We start from the raw sequence: 14,247 nt of genomic DNA, 5'->3' as shown, positions 1-14,247 counted from the left end.
TGACTGTTAAATTTGCATTGCAAATTCCACTGTGTTGCAGTAAGAGACAAACTAGCAGGTTGGCGACTCTTATCATTTTCATTCAGTAAGTAAGTGAACTTTAAAAAAAATGCAGTGTACCTTAAAATGGTCTTTTAAATTATAACAGCAACACAGTCATATGTATCACTGCTAATGCAGAATAAGGGAAACTTGTGAAGCTGAGCGCTAATCCTTAATACATACTGTAAATTCAGTTCCCTTTTCGTATCTACCCACAAAGACACTTCTGCAGTACAGCAGAAATAACTCAGAAAACACACGATAGGACTAACAATTACATCAGATTAACCAGTAGCATTAGAAACAAGGTCACTTATGATACAGCAGTTATCACACACTGTTAATTCTTGACAATATACCACTGGAGATTAATTAATGCATCATTGTCTTACATGTTGGTGTATATTGCCAGGGTCAGCGTATAAAAGATTTGCCAGTTCTTGCTAAGAGGTACTTTGAAACTTTTCTTTATAATTTGAACTAAAGATTTTTGGTGAGCTGACCCCTATCTCACTGCTGTCACTAGCTCAACCAATTGCTTTCAGTGGTCCTGATTCTTGCTCATGGGAGGTCAGAGCCATCCAATCTCTTCCAGCTCTGCAACTGCTGTTTGAACTGAATTAAACACGTAGCCTGGCTAACTAATGAAGACACATTTTATTTTTAGAATTGACCTGAAGTCTTGTGAGCATTATGGAAATTATAGCTATGGAGATAAAAAGCATGCCTTTTCGGATTTTTGCCCTACAGGTGATGCTACTGAATAGCTTTAACATTCAGTAGAGATTTGCAGATACTTGCTTATCTTGTGCTACTTTATGTCATTGTTCTTATTATAGATATCTTCTTTTCTAGTGTTTTACTCATCTAATTTTAAATGTCACAACAGCTGAATGGGGAGCTGATGTTGCTCATTTGCGTAGGCTAAAAAGAGACCTGTTAACTGTTTCACTCCCTGTTCACTATCCATTTACAGCTACACCCAACAAGTCAATATCTAGGTTTCTTTTGGGAGACACCGTTTCCCTCCAAAAAGAAACCTTACGAGCAGCTGATGAAGTAGATTGCTTTAGAAGCTAACGTCTACAGATAGTGTAGAGAGGGTAATATTAAATTGGTTTTCTTTTAACCAGTACTGTCTTTTAACAGTGGTCTATCAGACTTTGCCTGCATACCTGACACCCATGCCTCCGTGGCATGCTCTGTAGAACACATCATGCATCCCTGTTGTGACGATGTAATACACTTTTGTGACAGACTATAGAGCAGCCCTCTCATTTTTCTTTGAAATTTAAAAAAATATGTTTAAAAATTTCTTGGAACCAGAGAGATGGCTTCTGTGAAGCTCACAAAAAAGGATGGATGAATGAATAAATGAATAAACAAACAAACAAACAAACAAATAAATAAATCAGATCTCTGACTTGCCTCAAATGTGCACATGGGAATCTGCATTCAATAGTAGTACTATGTTCCCAGTAAGGTGGCACTTTCTTTTGAGACTGTGGTCTATGGCCACAGAGGTAAGTATTGAAGTTTTTAACTTAAAATTTCACAAGCAATCAGGCTGGTTGTGGTATAATGTGTGACAGTCACTCTCAGAGCATGCAGCTTTTTCCTCAGAGATCCTGGTCATTCCCTGGGTGCACACTCCCCAGACATCCTGCTGTGAATTCTGGGCTTGATTAAAACATGCATGTCATCCTTCACTGTCTGTATATGTCCATGTGACACAGCCCGGGAACTGTAAAATAGTAACTCCTGAAACAATATAGACTGGCAGTCTGAACCAGAGAGGCTGATTTCCACTGATGGAAGAAAAAAAATTCTATCATTTATTCTAATGATAAATAATTTGAATACATTAGAATTAGAGAATTAATATAACAATTCAGTTATCTGCTGCACACTGTTGAAAAATATAATGTTACGTTTAAGATACTAGGAATTCAGCTGCCTAGTGCTGTCCAGTTGCCTGAAAGTTGGCATCTACTACAGTTTCAGATACCTTAATTTATTTTTGCTGTCCACTCAATGGGTCTTTCTTAGGTCTTTTGCCACTGCTAGTGGACCCATTGGGATGTGTCAGATGCTCTTAAGGGTCCCAGATGACACTACACACCTTATTTAGGCAAACAAATTGAGCCATAGAAGTCAAGAGGTATATGACTAGAAAAGCCTGCCTCTCCATCAGTTGCACAACGAAGAGCTATCTATATAGTTTTCACATAGTTTTTCTTTGCATAATAAAAGTACCCAGTAACTAGAGTAAAAACACAAGAACAGAAAGGTCATACTCAAGAAGTTATACTCTAATGATACACATACTTGCTGGTAAGTGTTAAAGCAACAGCAAGAAGACAAGACTAATCAGGATGAGAGGCAATGACCTTATTGCATTAGGAGCTGTAGAGCTGTGAAGCATTTTTTTTAAAAATTCATGGAAAAGAAAAAGATCAGTTAAGAAGCTTAATGAGTCACTCTAGGAATGAGTCACTCTAGAAACATCAGAAATATTATTGCTATTATTTAAAGCTTATATTATAGTTTTATGAGGTACTGGTGGAAATCCGCACAACATCTTAAAGCACCACAAAAGGAGGACTATTTACATTAAAAAATACTAAAAGCCACCTTGACGTCTAGTTCAGCATTAAATCTCAATCTTTTACATGAAGCTTTTACTTGGGATCACCATTTTACAGTTTCTTTTTCTTGGTTACAAAATGAGACAACTAGGCACCTTCTTTAGAGCTGTATATCTCAAATAATGTTTAGCAGATACCGATCTCTAATTTGTCCTATAAGATTTCATTTAAGGACTGCTAAATTAAATAAAACCTAATAATCACAACTATGTTTTCAGGGGGTGGGGGAGACGACACTAACAAAGGTATATTACGCACACAAAAAAACCCAAACACAGAAATTTGAATTAACCTTTAGTAATATTTTCTTCCTAAAACATCAAATGGTACTTATCAAACCAAAATGTAAAGCATCAACACACACAGTGTTGGTTTCATATTAAGTGGTTAGGAATTACAGTCTTACATCATGCATAAGTATTTAAAAGATTGTATTCTTTTGCCAAATATTTGTGGGGTTTTTTAGTAGCTGGCTTATTAAGAAGTTATCTCACCTATACCACCCAGAGAAGGTAAAAATGCATTCACTTTGAGTCTGAGCTGGATGGACAGGAGTGAAAGTCTTTTAAAAATTGAAAACATTTTAAATTCAGCCATATTGTCTTCTGGGATTTTGTTCTTGCATTTTCTCATGATTTTGATACAATTTATTATGACACAAACTCCCTTGTAGATATAGATTTACTGCAGAAATCTGTTTCTTAAATGCTTCAAAAAAAGGCTAAACTCTGAGTTACATTAACTCATTCATCTTTTACATTATAATAGCTTTTTCTCCTGTTCTAGGTTTGTCTATGGCCTGTGCATACAGGAGCAGCCCTGGCATCTAAATAGTAGTTTCCTTTGCATTCTGAATCGTTTGTTTTCATTACTGTTCTTGTGTGTCTCTAACTCTTTGTTGTTAATGAGATCAAACTGGATTTCTACTGAGACAGTGACAGTAGTGCCATCAGCTTTTAATCTGTCAGGTCCCCATGAAACCTCCTTCAACTGCTTTTGTAACTTAGTAGGTCTTTTGTAGTGTCCCTTTTTATATAAAATGTTTTGATCAAATTCCATCTCATGCTTCATCCATGCATGCAGTCATTTTATAGAAATATGGAGGACCACATTCCATGCAGCTGACACACACCCTAGGTTTGACCCTTTATCTGACAGTTAAAGAAAATGCCATTCAGAAACTGGGATAGAAATCAGTCTTAGTCAAACAGACAGGAGTGTTGGTACTGTTGTGAATTTTACTCCCTTCTTAGCAAGCTTGAAATGTTGTGACAAATGATAAGCATGTTTAGAATGATTGAAAAAATGTCTCTGCATAAAAATATATTTATTGAAGATGTTTTCTTGACATGACTGTCTTTAACTGTCCCCTTGCCAATGCCCTTCAAGACTTGCCCATCGGTTTGTGGCTGAACTAGGCTACGAACACTCAGGCTACACACACACTGATATAAAGACAACCTTCTGGAAGCAATGGGAAGAGTCTATAAGGGTTTGCATAGAAACATAAAGTCTTTAAGAAACATAAGGTCAAAAAAGCCCTGAATTGTTTTGAGCATTATTTTGGGCCTGCTTATTAGACACGTATCTTAAAAACACTACTTCTGTGTAAATCCAATAAAAAAAAATTTGACAAATTGACTTGTAATTCACTAGACTTCTGGGGCATCTTTGATTCCAGTCATACCCTTTCCCTCTTTACTCCCTTGTCAATGAGTGGCATGGAAGTCCAAAACACTGAAGTCCCTTCTAGCTTCTGAGTGGTGAAGAACATGTGCTGCTGCTTGGATAACTCAATACCTCCTCTAAGGGAGAAGCTACATAGATTAAAACTAACATTAATATTAGCAAAATAGTGTGAATTAGCCAAGGAATCATTGGAAAGATGAAGTGAGCAAAAAATTTTGAGAAGGATTTAGACTGTACAGGCCTGGGAGAGCAGGCTTGGTTTGCAGTTTAATATGTATATAGACAGTCCCCAAGGACTCAATGGAGAAGGACAAAGAGGATTTAACCCTAGACAGTTGTCCCTTTTCAAATACCAAGTTGTATCATAGACAGACTTGGGTGGAAAGAAAACAGCATTCAAGGAACATGGACTGAAGAAGGTCCATTTTGTGTGCTCAGAAACTCTTAAGAGATGCTCTTAAGATTTTGGTTTCCTTCTAGGTAATGAAGTAAAAGAAAGAAGAAAGAACTCTCCACAGGAGAGAAACAATCTCCCATCCAAGCCAGACAGAAAAGCATTTTTCAGCAAGTAAGGTTAGATGTTATTTACCTAGCAAGGCATGAAACTACTGAGCTGACAAACAAGACTAACTGTAGTCCAGTGTCATAGCAACAGATGCTGGCTGCACAGGCACTACAAAAGTTGGAACTCTGTGAAGGCATCAGACAAATGAAGGTCCTCCTTGCATATTCAGCTGTTAAAAGCATATGACTGCTGAGGGGAGGCATCTGGGAACCTTGTTACACACAGATCTCTGGGGGCTACAAGGTCAACATGGCTAACAATGACAGAAGTGCCTGTAAGCATAAAGCATGAGATTCCTGGCATCCCTAACCTGCCCCTAACCTCTGTGCATTGCGGACAGAATATGGCTTCCCTATAGGCAAATTAAGAGAAGGGCAGCATAAGAATTCACAGGGCAGTCTCATCATGAGTCTTGCTTATGAAGGGCACCTTCCAAGGATGCCTGCATTAGCAATGTGAAGATTGCAAATGCCTTCCTACTCTTCTGTTCTTAAAGCCCTACAGTATTACCAAGTAGTAATGGGGAAAAAAAAAAAAATTCTTCATACACTGTAGATCATGAACCTTGACTTATTAATTTGAATTTTTAACACCACATCTCCTAATCTTTCTGGGTTTTACATGCTGTGCAAGTACATCACTGAAAGATAATGATGGAACACAACTCAGGAGTACTGCAGAGCATTAATCACAAGCATTATTTTCTGTGAAAACAGAAGCATATTTAAATAGCAGGGGCAATGAACATGATAGGAAGATATTTATAATGTAATCAAATTTACCACCTTTAAGTACTCTGGCATGAATTCCAGAAGCTATTATGCTCATTAAGAATCAGACCAGGAGAAAGTTTCCTTCTATACAATTTAAATTCAGCCTGAGAATCAAAAATAAAATGTGAATATTGTCCCTATTGTTCCTTATGGGCAGCAAGCTATATCATATAATCACCCCATATCATTATGTGTGATGAGTGGGCTGTAGAACAGCAAAGCCCTGGCCTAAGCTTACAACAGAATTGGAAGGAGTTCATTATTACTTGTTTCAAATCCAAAGAGTAGAGGCAGTATGAAATAAATCACCAGCACACACCTGCTTGTGCTTGAACACCTCAGTTTCCTCTCAGAATCAATACAAACACACTTTAGTTCAAACAAAAGGGAAGGAATCACTGCCAGCACCATTAAATCATAAATAATTTGATCACATAAACCTTTTTTACATAAACCTTATTTTTAACAGGTCTTTTTTTAATTTGTTCAGTTTTAGAGTATTGCCACAAAGTGACTCAGTTTTAGGTAATGAAAGGATACTGAATTTTCTTAGACCCCTTATATTTCTAAAAGCTCTAGACATTTAGTTTTCAGCAAACAGTTACGCCACCTATTTCTTCTTTATGTGCATGTGTATAACTGTCAAATTCTTAATTTCACTGAACTCCTTAGCTCCCAAAGAGACGCACTTTATCAAAACACGCCTTCAGAATACATCTTCATTAAAAAGATAGTTGAAGACCAAACTTTTCCAATTAGGAAAAAAATGAGACAATAATTTTTTATGGCATTGCAAGTCAACAAATTTATTGCAAAGTTAGGAAATTTGCTTTCTAATATCTAATTTACATGATTCGGTATGCTCTAATTCCAGATCACAGACTAACAAGCTACACAGTATTCTGGGACAAATCTCAAGTTCTCCTTGTGAAGCCACTATACCTTCTATAAATGATTGTTAATTTGGGACACAGCTGGGATGTCTGCCTAAGGAAAGATGAAGGAAACCCAGGTTCAAGTGGCTTATTCAGAAGATATTTAATTCCAAACACTTCCGTACAATTAACTGGGTTTGGTTTTGAGAGCTGCCAACAGCTGACCATGAGCCAGCAATGCACCTTGGAAGCAAAGGAAGCCAACAGCATCCTGGGCTGCATGAGGAAAAACATTGCCAACAGGTTGAGGGATGTGATCCTTCCTCTCTGCTCTGCACTGGTGATGCCACATATGGAGTGCTGGGTCCAGTTCCAGGCTCCCCAGTACAGGAGACACGGAGATACTGGAGAGTCCAATGAAGGGCCACAAAGATGATTAAGGGACTGGAGCAGCTCTCCTCTGAGAAAAGGCTGAGAGAGCTGGGACTTTTTAGCCTGGAGAAGAGAAAGGTCTGGGGGGACCTAATTAATGTATATAAATACCTGAAGGGAGGGTAAAAAGAGGGCAGACCCAGACTCATCTCAGTTGTGCCCAGAGAAAGGACTAAAGGCAATGAGCACAAGCAGGAATATAGGAAATTCCATTTAAATATAAGGAAAAAAAACCCAGGTTTTACTGTGAAGATGGTCAAACACTAGAAAAGGTTGACCAAAGGAGCTGTGGAGCTTCTGTCCTTGGAGATACTAAAAGTTTGACTTGACACAGCTGTGAGCAACCTGCTCTGGCTGACCCTGCTTTGAGCAGGGATTTGGAGCAGACAAGTCTCTAAAGGTCCCTGCCAGCCTCAACCATTCTGCGATTCTATGAAATTAAATCTAAATCACAGAAGCCAGCCTCTTAAATAGAAGGGCCCCAGGTTAGGAAACCACTTTGGACAGTATCCATACATCTGTTTTAATGAATTATTTCATTTTATACAGAGATTTGTTACAAATAGAGTTTTTTCCATAGTGTTTAGCAATTACTTCTTTTCCCTGAGTATCCTTCCCATATGATTGCATGTTGCTTCTGTCTAGAGTAATACCCTCTTCAACCCTGAAGCCGAACATAGGTATCACAGTAATACTATATGACTGTTTCAAAAGGTTTGATTGTGATCATCTGATACTACATTGAATGCGATCCATAATGAGAAATAAGATGTTTCACACTTGAGGGTGGAGACAGACGGTAAACTGACTGCCACTAGGAGGATAATTTACCTTTGGTTCTTTGAAGATTTATACCTTTTGCCTTACTATGTTTTACACTGAACTTTGCAATACTATTTCAGGTATTGAGGAAAATGGGTATCAAAAGCACAATGTATGAAAATTAACATGTCCTTAATGTCTTTCAGGTTATACTGAGAAAACTTGCAGTATCAGTTTTTTAAAACATCAGTGGAAAGGCTATGGCAAGGAAGCACCACTTTCATTTTGTTCTGAAAATCTGATATTAATAATACATCTGCAGACCTCATCAGTTTTCTAGTCCTGCTGGCCCTCTCTTAAACAAGCACTCAGAGACAACAGTGAAGCCAGCAGTCTGATGAGCATTTTCCTTTTTCTGCCAATGGGGGTTACAGTTCTATTATACCGGGATCACTGGGTATTCACATCTCCTATATGTTAACATCAGGCCAGGTATTTGGCAGTGGAGTGTAAAACCACACAATATCTTCCGGATTTTTTTAGACAGGCACATTCAGTGCAGTTGGTAAGAATTGTTTCTTGTGGAATAGCACTAGTGAATGCTCCCTGAAAAGAGAAACTCTTGCCCGTCAGAGACATACCTGAGACGAGCGAGCGAGCCGGGTTAATGCTGTTCCTCCCATACAGCTGAGCCCATTGTGCGAGGCAGCATTCCTGACCAGTTAGTTGTGTTGAAAGGTGCATGTTGCTTGTCCAGGGCTAACCTTATGATGTCCACCAGTTGAAGCAGGAAGTGTAAGTGAAGCAACACTCATACAAGAGAAAGAAAAAAAAAAAATACATTCCTTGAAAGATATTTATAAAACTAGAGAATAAAAAAAAAGCATGATATTTTATTCATAGCTTATGCTCTCTTTCTTCAACTGAGTAATTGTTGAACTTCAGTGTAGCGTTGTCTGTTACTGCCACACGTCTGAGTTCTGTGTCATCACAAACATTGTGTCAGAAGAGCTGATTTACTGCCGGAGTACGTATCTGGTGAATGCCAGGAGATAAGTTCACGTTTACTTACTGTTATGTTAATGTCTCTTCCAAAATACTATTCTACACACGACATTTTATAAGGCAACTATTTACCTAAACTTCCTTTTATGAAGTAGGGAGGACAGAGCTAATGACTGAAGTGGTTTACTCAAAAATACATTTTGAGATCTGGTTCGATTTTTTTAGAAATCCCTGATTGGAAAAATACTAGTATGATATACCACAATAGCATGTGAGGCAGCTAATTGCACTAGGACCTTATTTCAGCCAAAAAAAAATGGTATATTGTATTGACTTATGTTCAAGCCATTTATCTAATAATGTCTTTTAATAGTACATTTTTAAAGAACATAGAAATTGCAATAGCATCATTACCTCTCATACATCTGTGTACAGAGAAAAACAATGCAGTGCTGAAATGTAGTGCTGGCAAAACTGTCAAGGGGTGACTTTTGAGTCACAAAACCAAATGATTCTAATGCCAGAATAATTTGTGTTTCTCAGACTTTGATATCTATTTAAGAAACAGTAAGCTACAGTAGTTTCCTGTGTCAGTTCATAGGATACAGAGTATATTCAACCTACCAGAGGAAAGTAGTGAACTACATTGACCTTTTCGGTAATCTGCGTCTACATAGCACAGCCATTTCACACTTTATTTCTAAGAGTTTTTATAATTGTTATTATTATACTGCATTCTTCTATCCTGGCTCTGTAGATGAGTTGACACACAGCAGAGAGCTTCGTGAGGCTGTGACACAAGCTTTTACAACAAATCGCCATTTCCTCAAAAGGGCTGAATGGATAGAGTTGTGTAAATAAGAATTTCCAGGCCCCTGCTGTTCACACCAGGTTGTGCTGATGTCTTTCTAGAAGCAAGCTGATCCTCTCCTGCTGCTCATAAAAATTTCTTGCCCAGCACAGTTTGGAGAATTTCCTTGTATAGAACAAAGTGCTACAGACAGTGTGTTTAGGAAGTGTTAAAAGATAGTACAGCATGGGGTTTGGTTGGTTGTCCCTCACCTGAAAAAAACATTAATATGGTGGCTGTTTAATATATCATTTGTTAGCTACCTTTGGGGACTAGAAGAGTAATACTTGACTTCAGTATTTATGATTGCCACTTTCCTGTTCTGTTAGTTTGTGATAAGACCTGAGCCCATGTTCTTTCTCTATAATATATTTGAGGTAATTTGCACATGAAAGAGCTGTAAACTGTCCCATATTTGTTATGCAGTAAGAGTGTGCAATGCAAATGTATCATATATTGAATTATTTTTCAAAGATGCAAAACTTTTAAAATACCTGGAAGTGCCCCATCTATATGTTTGGACTTCTTGAATTCCATGTCAGTTTAGCCTAACTTTAAAGAGAGAAGAAAATAGACCATAATCATGGAAATAATTTCCATCTACTAATTACAAAATTGAATCTCTGCTGATCTTCAGGTGTTTTTATCTTTGATTTAATGTCTTAATTTAATTCACCATTTCTTTAGAAAAAAAGAACATTCACATCATTGTCTTTATCGATAACACCTATTAACATTTAATATTCAACATTCAGATACCCAAGGACATCACAAATCATATCTGCCACTGAGATGCAGCCACTCTGCCATGACACTCCTTGGTAACCTACAGTAATGCTGCATTGCGAAGGAATACCTCATTTAACACAAAACACAGGGAAGTTTAATACAACTGAAAGTCAGTGCTGAGCATTATCTGTCCAACACTGAGTGGCAAAGAAGGAACTCTGTTGAAAACAATTCCCTAGACTAAATCCTCTCACATTTGACCCAGATTGGCTCAATGGAACAGTTTACAACATGAATTCGCAGGCAGCTCTATAGGTACAGTGGAGGGGACACTAAATGGAAGAATAAGGGCAGAATAAGGAAAAGGAGGCAGAAATTTTCTAATTGGCTTTGTCACTGAATATGACATTTTCTGCAATGATGCTGTGCTCATCTTTGTCAGTGGCTTATAAGTCTGGCTGTTCTTAATGTCCCACCCTAGCCTCAGCCTTGAGAGCTTGGCACACACACCAGGCATGTGTATTCTCAGACTGTAGGAAGATATAATCTTATGCCACATTCAAATCTTATTAAAAATTAAATATTTCCAAACTTTCTCTGATCAGCACATTGTGTAAGTGTGGTATAAAGACTACATCTATACTAGAAAGTAATATTGTCTGGGGCACACTTTCTAGTCCTTGGGCAAGATAACACAGTGCATCTTGCATCCACACAGCTAAACTCTCTTGGTCACTGAAACAGGGTGGTTACATCCCTATTGCACACAGGGAAGTTCTGTGGCCAATGGTAATTCCCCATGCCTGGGAATTGCCCAGGGAGTGATTGTTAACTCAGGCAAAACCCATACTAGGGAACGGGTTAACAATTTTTCAGCTACGACTATTACAAAACAATGTTTGAGCCTATGCTCTGACTGTTTATTTTAAATGTGTAGATGTAGCTACCTGGTTTGATCTCCCCCTGTCTCGGGGTGAAGTTCTCCTACTGTCAGTGAACTGCACTAAACCCCATTACTGCTCGTTCTCCATTCAGTTCTAGATCAACATAGGTTCATAGGACAGAGACAAAGCTCACCACAAACCTTCATTTCACTGCTCTGCCTTCCTTTTCTCTCCATAACCAGCCGCAGTGAAGCACATTAAAAACAGGTTTCAAGAACCTAGAGCTGGATTCCTTTTCTGATTTGTGATCAATGGAGGAAAAGGGAGCTCTAGGACTCCTTGCAAGGTGGTGGGAGCAAACACAGGAGCCAACTGTGGAAAGTCGATGGTATTCACTGAGCGGGGGGAGCTTCATAGATCTTTTCCCCCAAAAATTAGCTGAAGAGAAGGTACATGATTTTTCCTTTACATTTCTCTGAGAAACTCTGAGTCTCCAAACAGCAAAATTCCTCTTTCATTGAAGGGAGCAGAGAAAAAGGCGGAGGGGGGGTAATTTTTCCTTTAGAAAGCTGGTTCTTTATTAGACTTTTAGTCAGCGATCTGGATTTTCAGAAATCATCCTTTTAAACAATCTCTTATGATGTTAGGTGATCTAATGCCTGGACCTCTAAAGCAGAGGTTAGCAAAGGCATGGGGTACTTAAGTTAGCTGAGTGTTCATCCAGCTCACAGTGCATTGCTCCAACATTTTCTTTACTCTGACTGGGTGGTTCAGTTTAGATGCATTTGAGTTGCAAATTTAGCTACTTTTTTAAAAGAACCACATCTTTACTGAGCACAAAAGAAGATGATATTTCTTACTTCTTCATTAAGTTTTGTAGACTTGATCCCTCTTAGAGGATATTCATAAGAATGATAAATCACTTTTTTTTTTCCACAGAAAAGCAACTCTTTCTATTAAATTTCACTTCTTTCTACAAATGAAGGTGCTAGACATTCTTTAAAAATGTTTGCAATAATTTTTATAATACATGAAAATAATATTCCTTTATGTCCTATTGTTAGGAAATGGAAGAATTGATTTTGTTGAAGCAAGGAAGCAGAAAATCAACCTTATGCAGTTGATTGGCAAGTAAATTTTTAGCCCCTATGGTTATGCTTATGTCAAAATTACAGGCCTTTGAAAACAAGGTGTTATAATAGAAAATGTCAGTCAATGTTAATAATAGATAGACTTAATAACCTGCCTATAATGTAGAAGATTGTAAAACAAAGAAAAGAGCAAAAGAAAGAAAAATAAGATTTTAAAAATAATGTCAACTCACAGATCTGCAAAATATTTTGAAATATACACAGGATCTGTTTAGCCTCTGGGCAAAAACTAATACTAGAAAAAAAAATTACTCTTTCATCTCTGTAACACTATGAACTGAATTTTTAGCAAAAGCTTAGGCTAACAGAAATGGATGGCTCTCAAGGGGATGTGAAATGTGCTTTTGAGCCTCTCATTTTTCAGGAAGGGGGTTAAAAAGCAGAAAAGATCCACGTTTTACCTTGGTAGCTATAACAATATTTAGTGTTTCCCAAACATTTTTCGTATTCTACTTGTAACAACATACAAATAATATCCAAGACATATTAACAACACCTGGAGTGTGGTAAGCCATGGAAACTGAAACATATTTCCCTTTTAGAGAGGTAGAGAGACCCTTCAGCTGGGGCAAAAGAATATTAGATAATTTTGGAAATTATGTATTATTACCCTCCAAGCTATCTTTTCAGCTGATTAGTAGCCCTTAGTCTCTGAAATTCTTAATCTGGAATGGTATAACAGTCTTGTGAAAAAATAACTTGCAAATATTTTTGGAGGTTGAACTTTGTCTCTTACTGCTAGTTGAGGAAGTTCTTAGAGAACATCAACAACCTTGCTTAGGAAACCAAAATTAAGATCAAGGGACTACATATGTATACTTTGGCTAAGAGACTTCCACAACTATAACATGTGTCATGAATGCAGAGGAACTATTTTGTGCAGCCTAGGAAGGTACAATTAACAGTAATCAGAGGTCTGAAGACAGGGAAAAATTAGATAACTTCAGATGATAAGTTAACAGTAATATCCAGTAAGTTGTGGATCAGAAATTGAGAGCAATCATGTTGCTGGTTCCTTTATTCATAAAATGAACAAAATACTGTAAATCTTCCTGCAGATGAAAGTTACACACTGTGATTCTGTCTGGATTTTAGAAGGGCTCCGAACAATGCAAATACCTGTGCATGCTAAATGCACCTAAATGTGTAGTTCATTTCATTGATTTCCCCCAAAATGATGAGCTTCACTGCAATAAAAGGGATTTAGATCACCCATTTCAGGGGTAATGATATCTGTGCAAGGAGTAAATTGCCAGTGTAGTAGATAGGAACATCTTCATTAAAAAGGTTTAGGGGTTTTTTCTTTTTTTTGTTTTTAAGTAAGTTAGACAAATATCTGATAGGAAAAGCTTAGCTGTGGTTGATTCTGTCTGGATACAGGGGATATGACATTAATGATTTTTTCAGGAGTAATTAATGATTATGTAACTGTATAATTCACAATAATAGTTGCACTAAGAACATACAGATGTGACAAGTTGCACCTTTTACCTTGGTGTTGTAAGAATAATTCTCTAGGACAGCTGAGCAGTGAGAGTGACGGGAGAGGAATAAGGTAAAAGGTGAAAGGCAAGCTGGAATTTCTGTCTGATTGTGCTGGCAAAGTACAGCACTGGGTCATATTGTTGAAAATATTCTGATAAAGAAATTAAAATCCAATTATATATATATAAGAGTTTGGTTTGATTAAGAAGTAGAAAATTGTGAAGCATAGGTATGGGAGTGTTAAGTTTGAAATGTAGTCATAGGAACTTAGGAACTTTAGAAAATGTACTATGTGTGACTATAAGAATTCAAGTATTGTCTAAAATCAGTTAACCACAGAAACTTTGACAAAGATTT

The sequence above is a fragment of the Harpia harpyja genome, chromosome 15 (assembly GCF_026419915.1).
Source record: "Harpia harpyja isolate bHarHar1 chromosome 15, bHarHar1 primary haplotype, whole genome shotgun sequence".
Classification (NCBI taxonomy): Eukaryota; Metazoa; Chordata; class Aves; order Accipitriformes; family Accipitridae; genus Harpia; species Harpia harpyja.
This window is presented reverse-complemented; position numbering follows the sequence as displayed.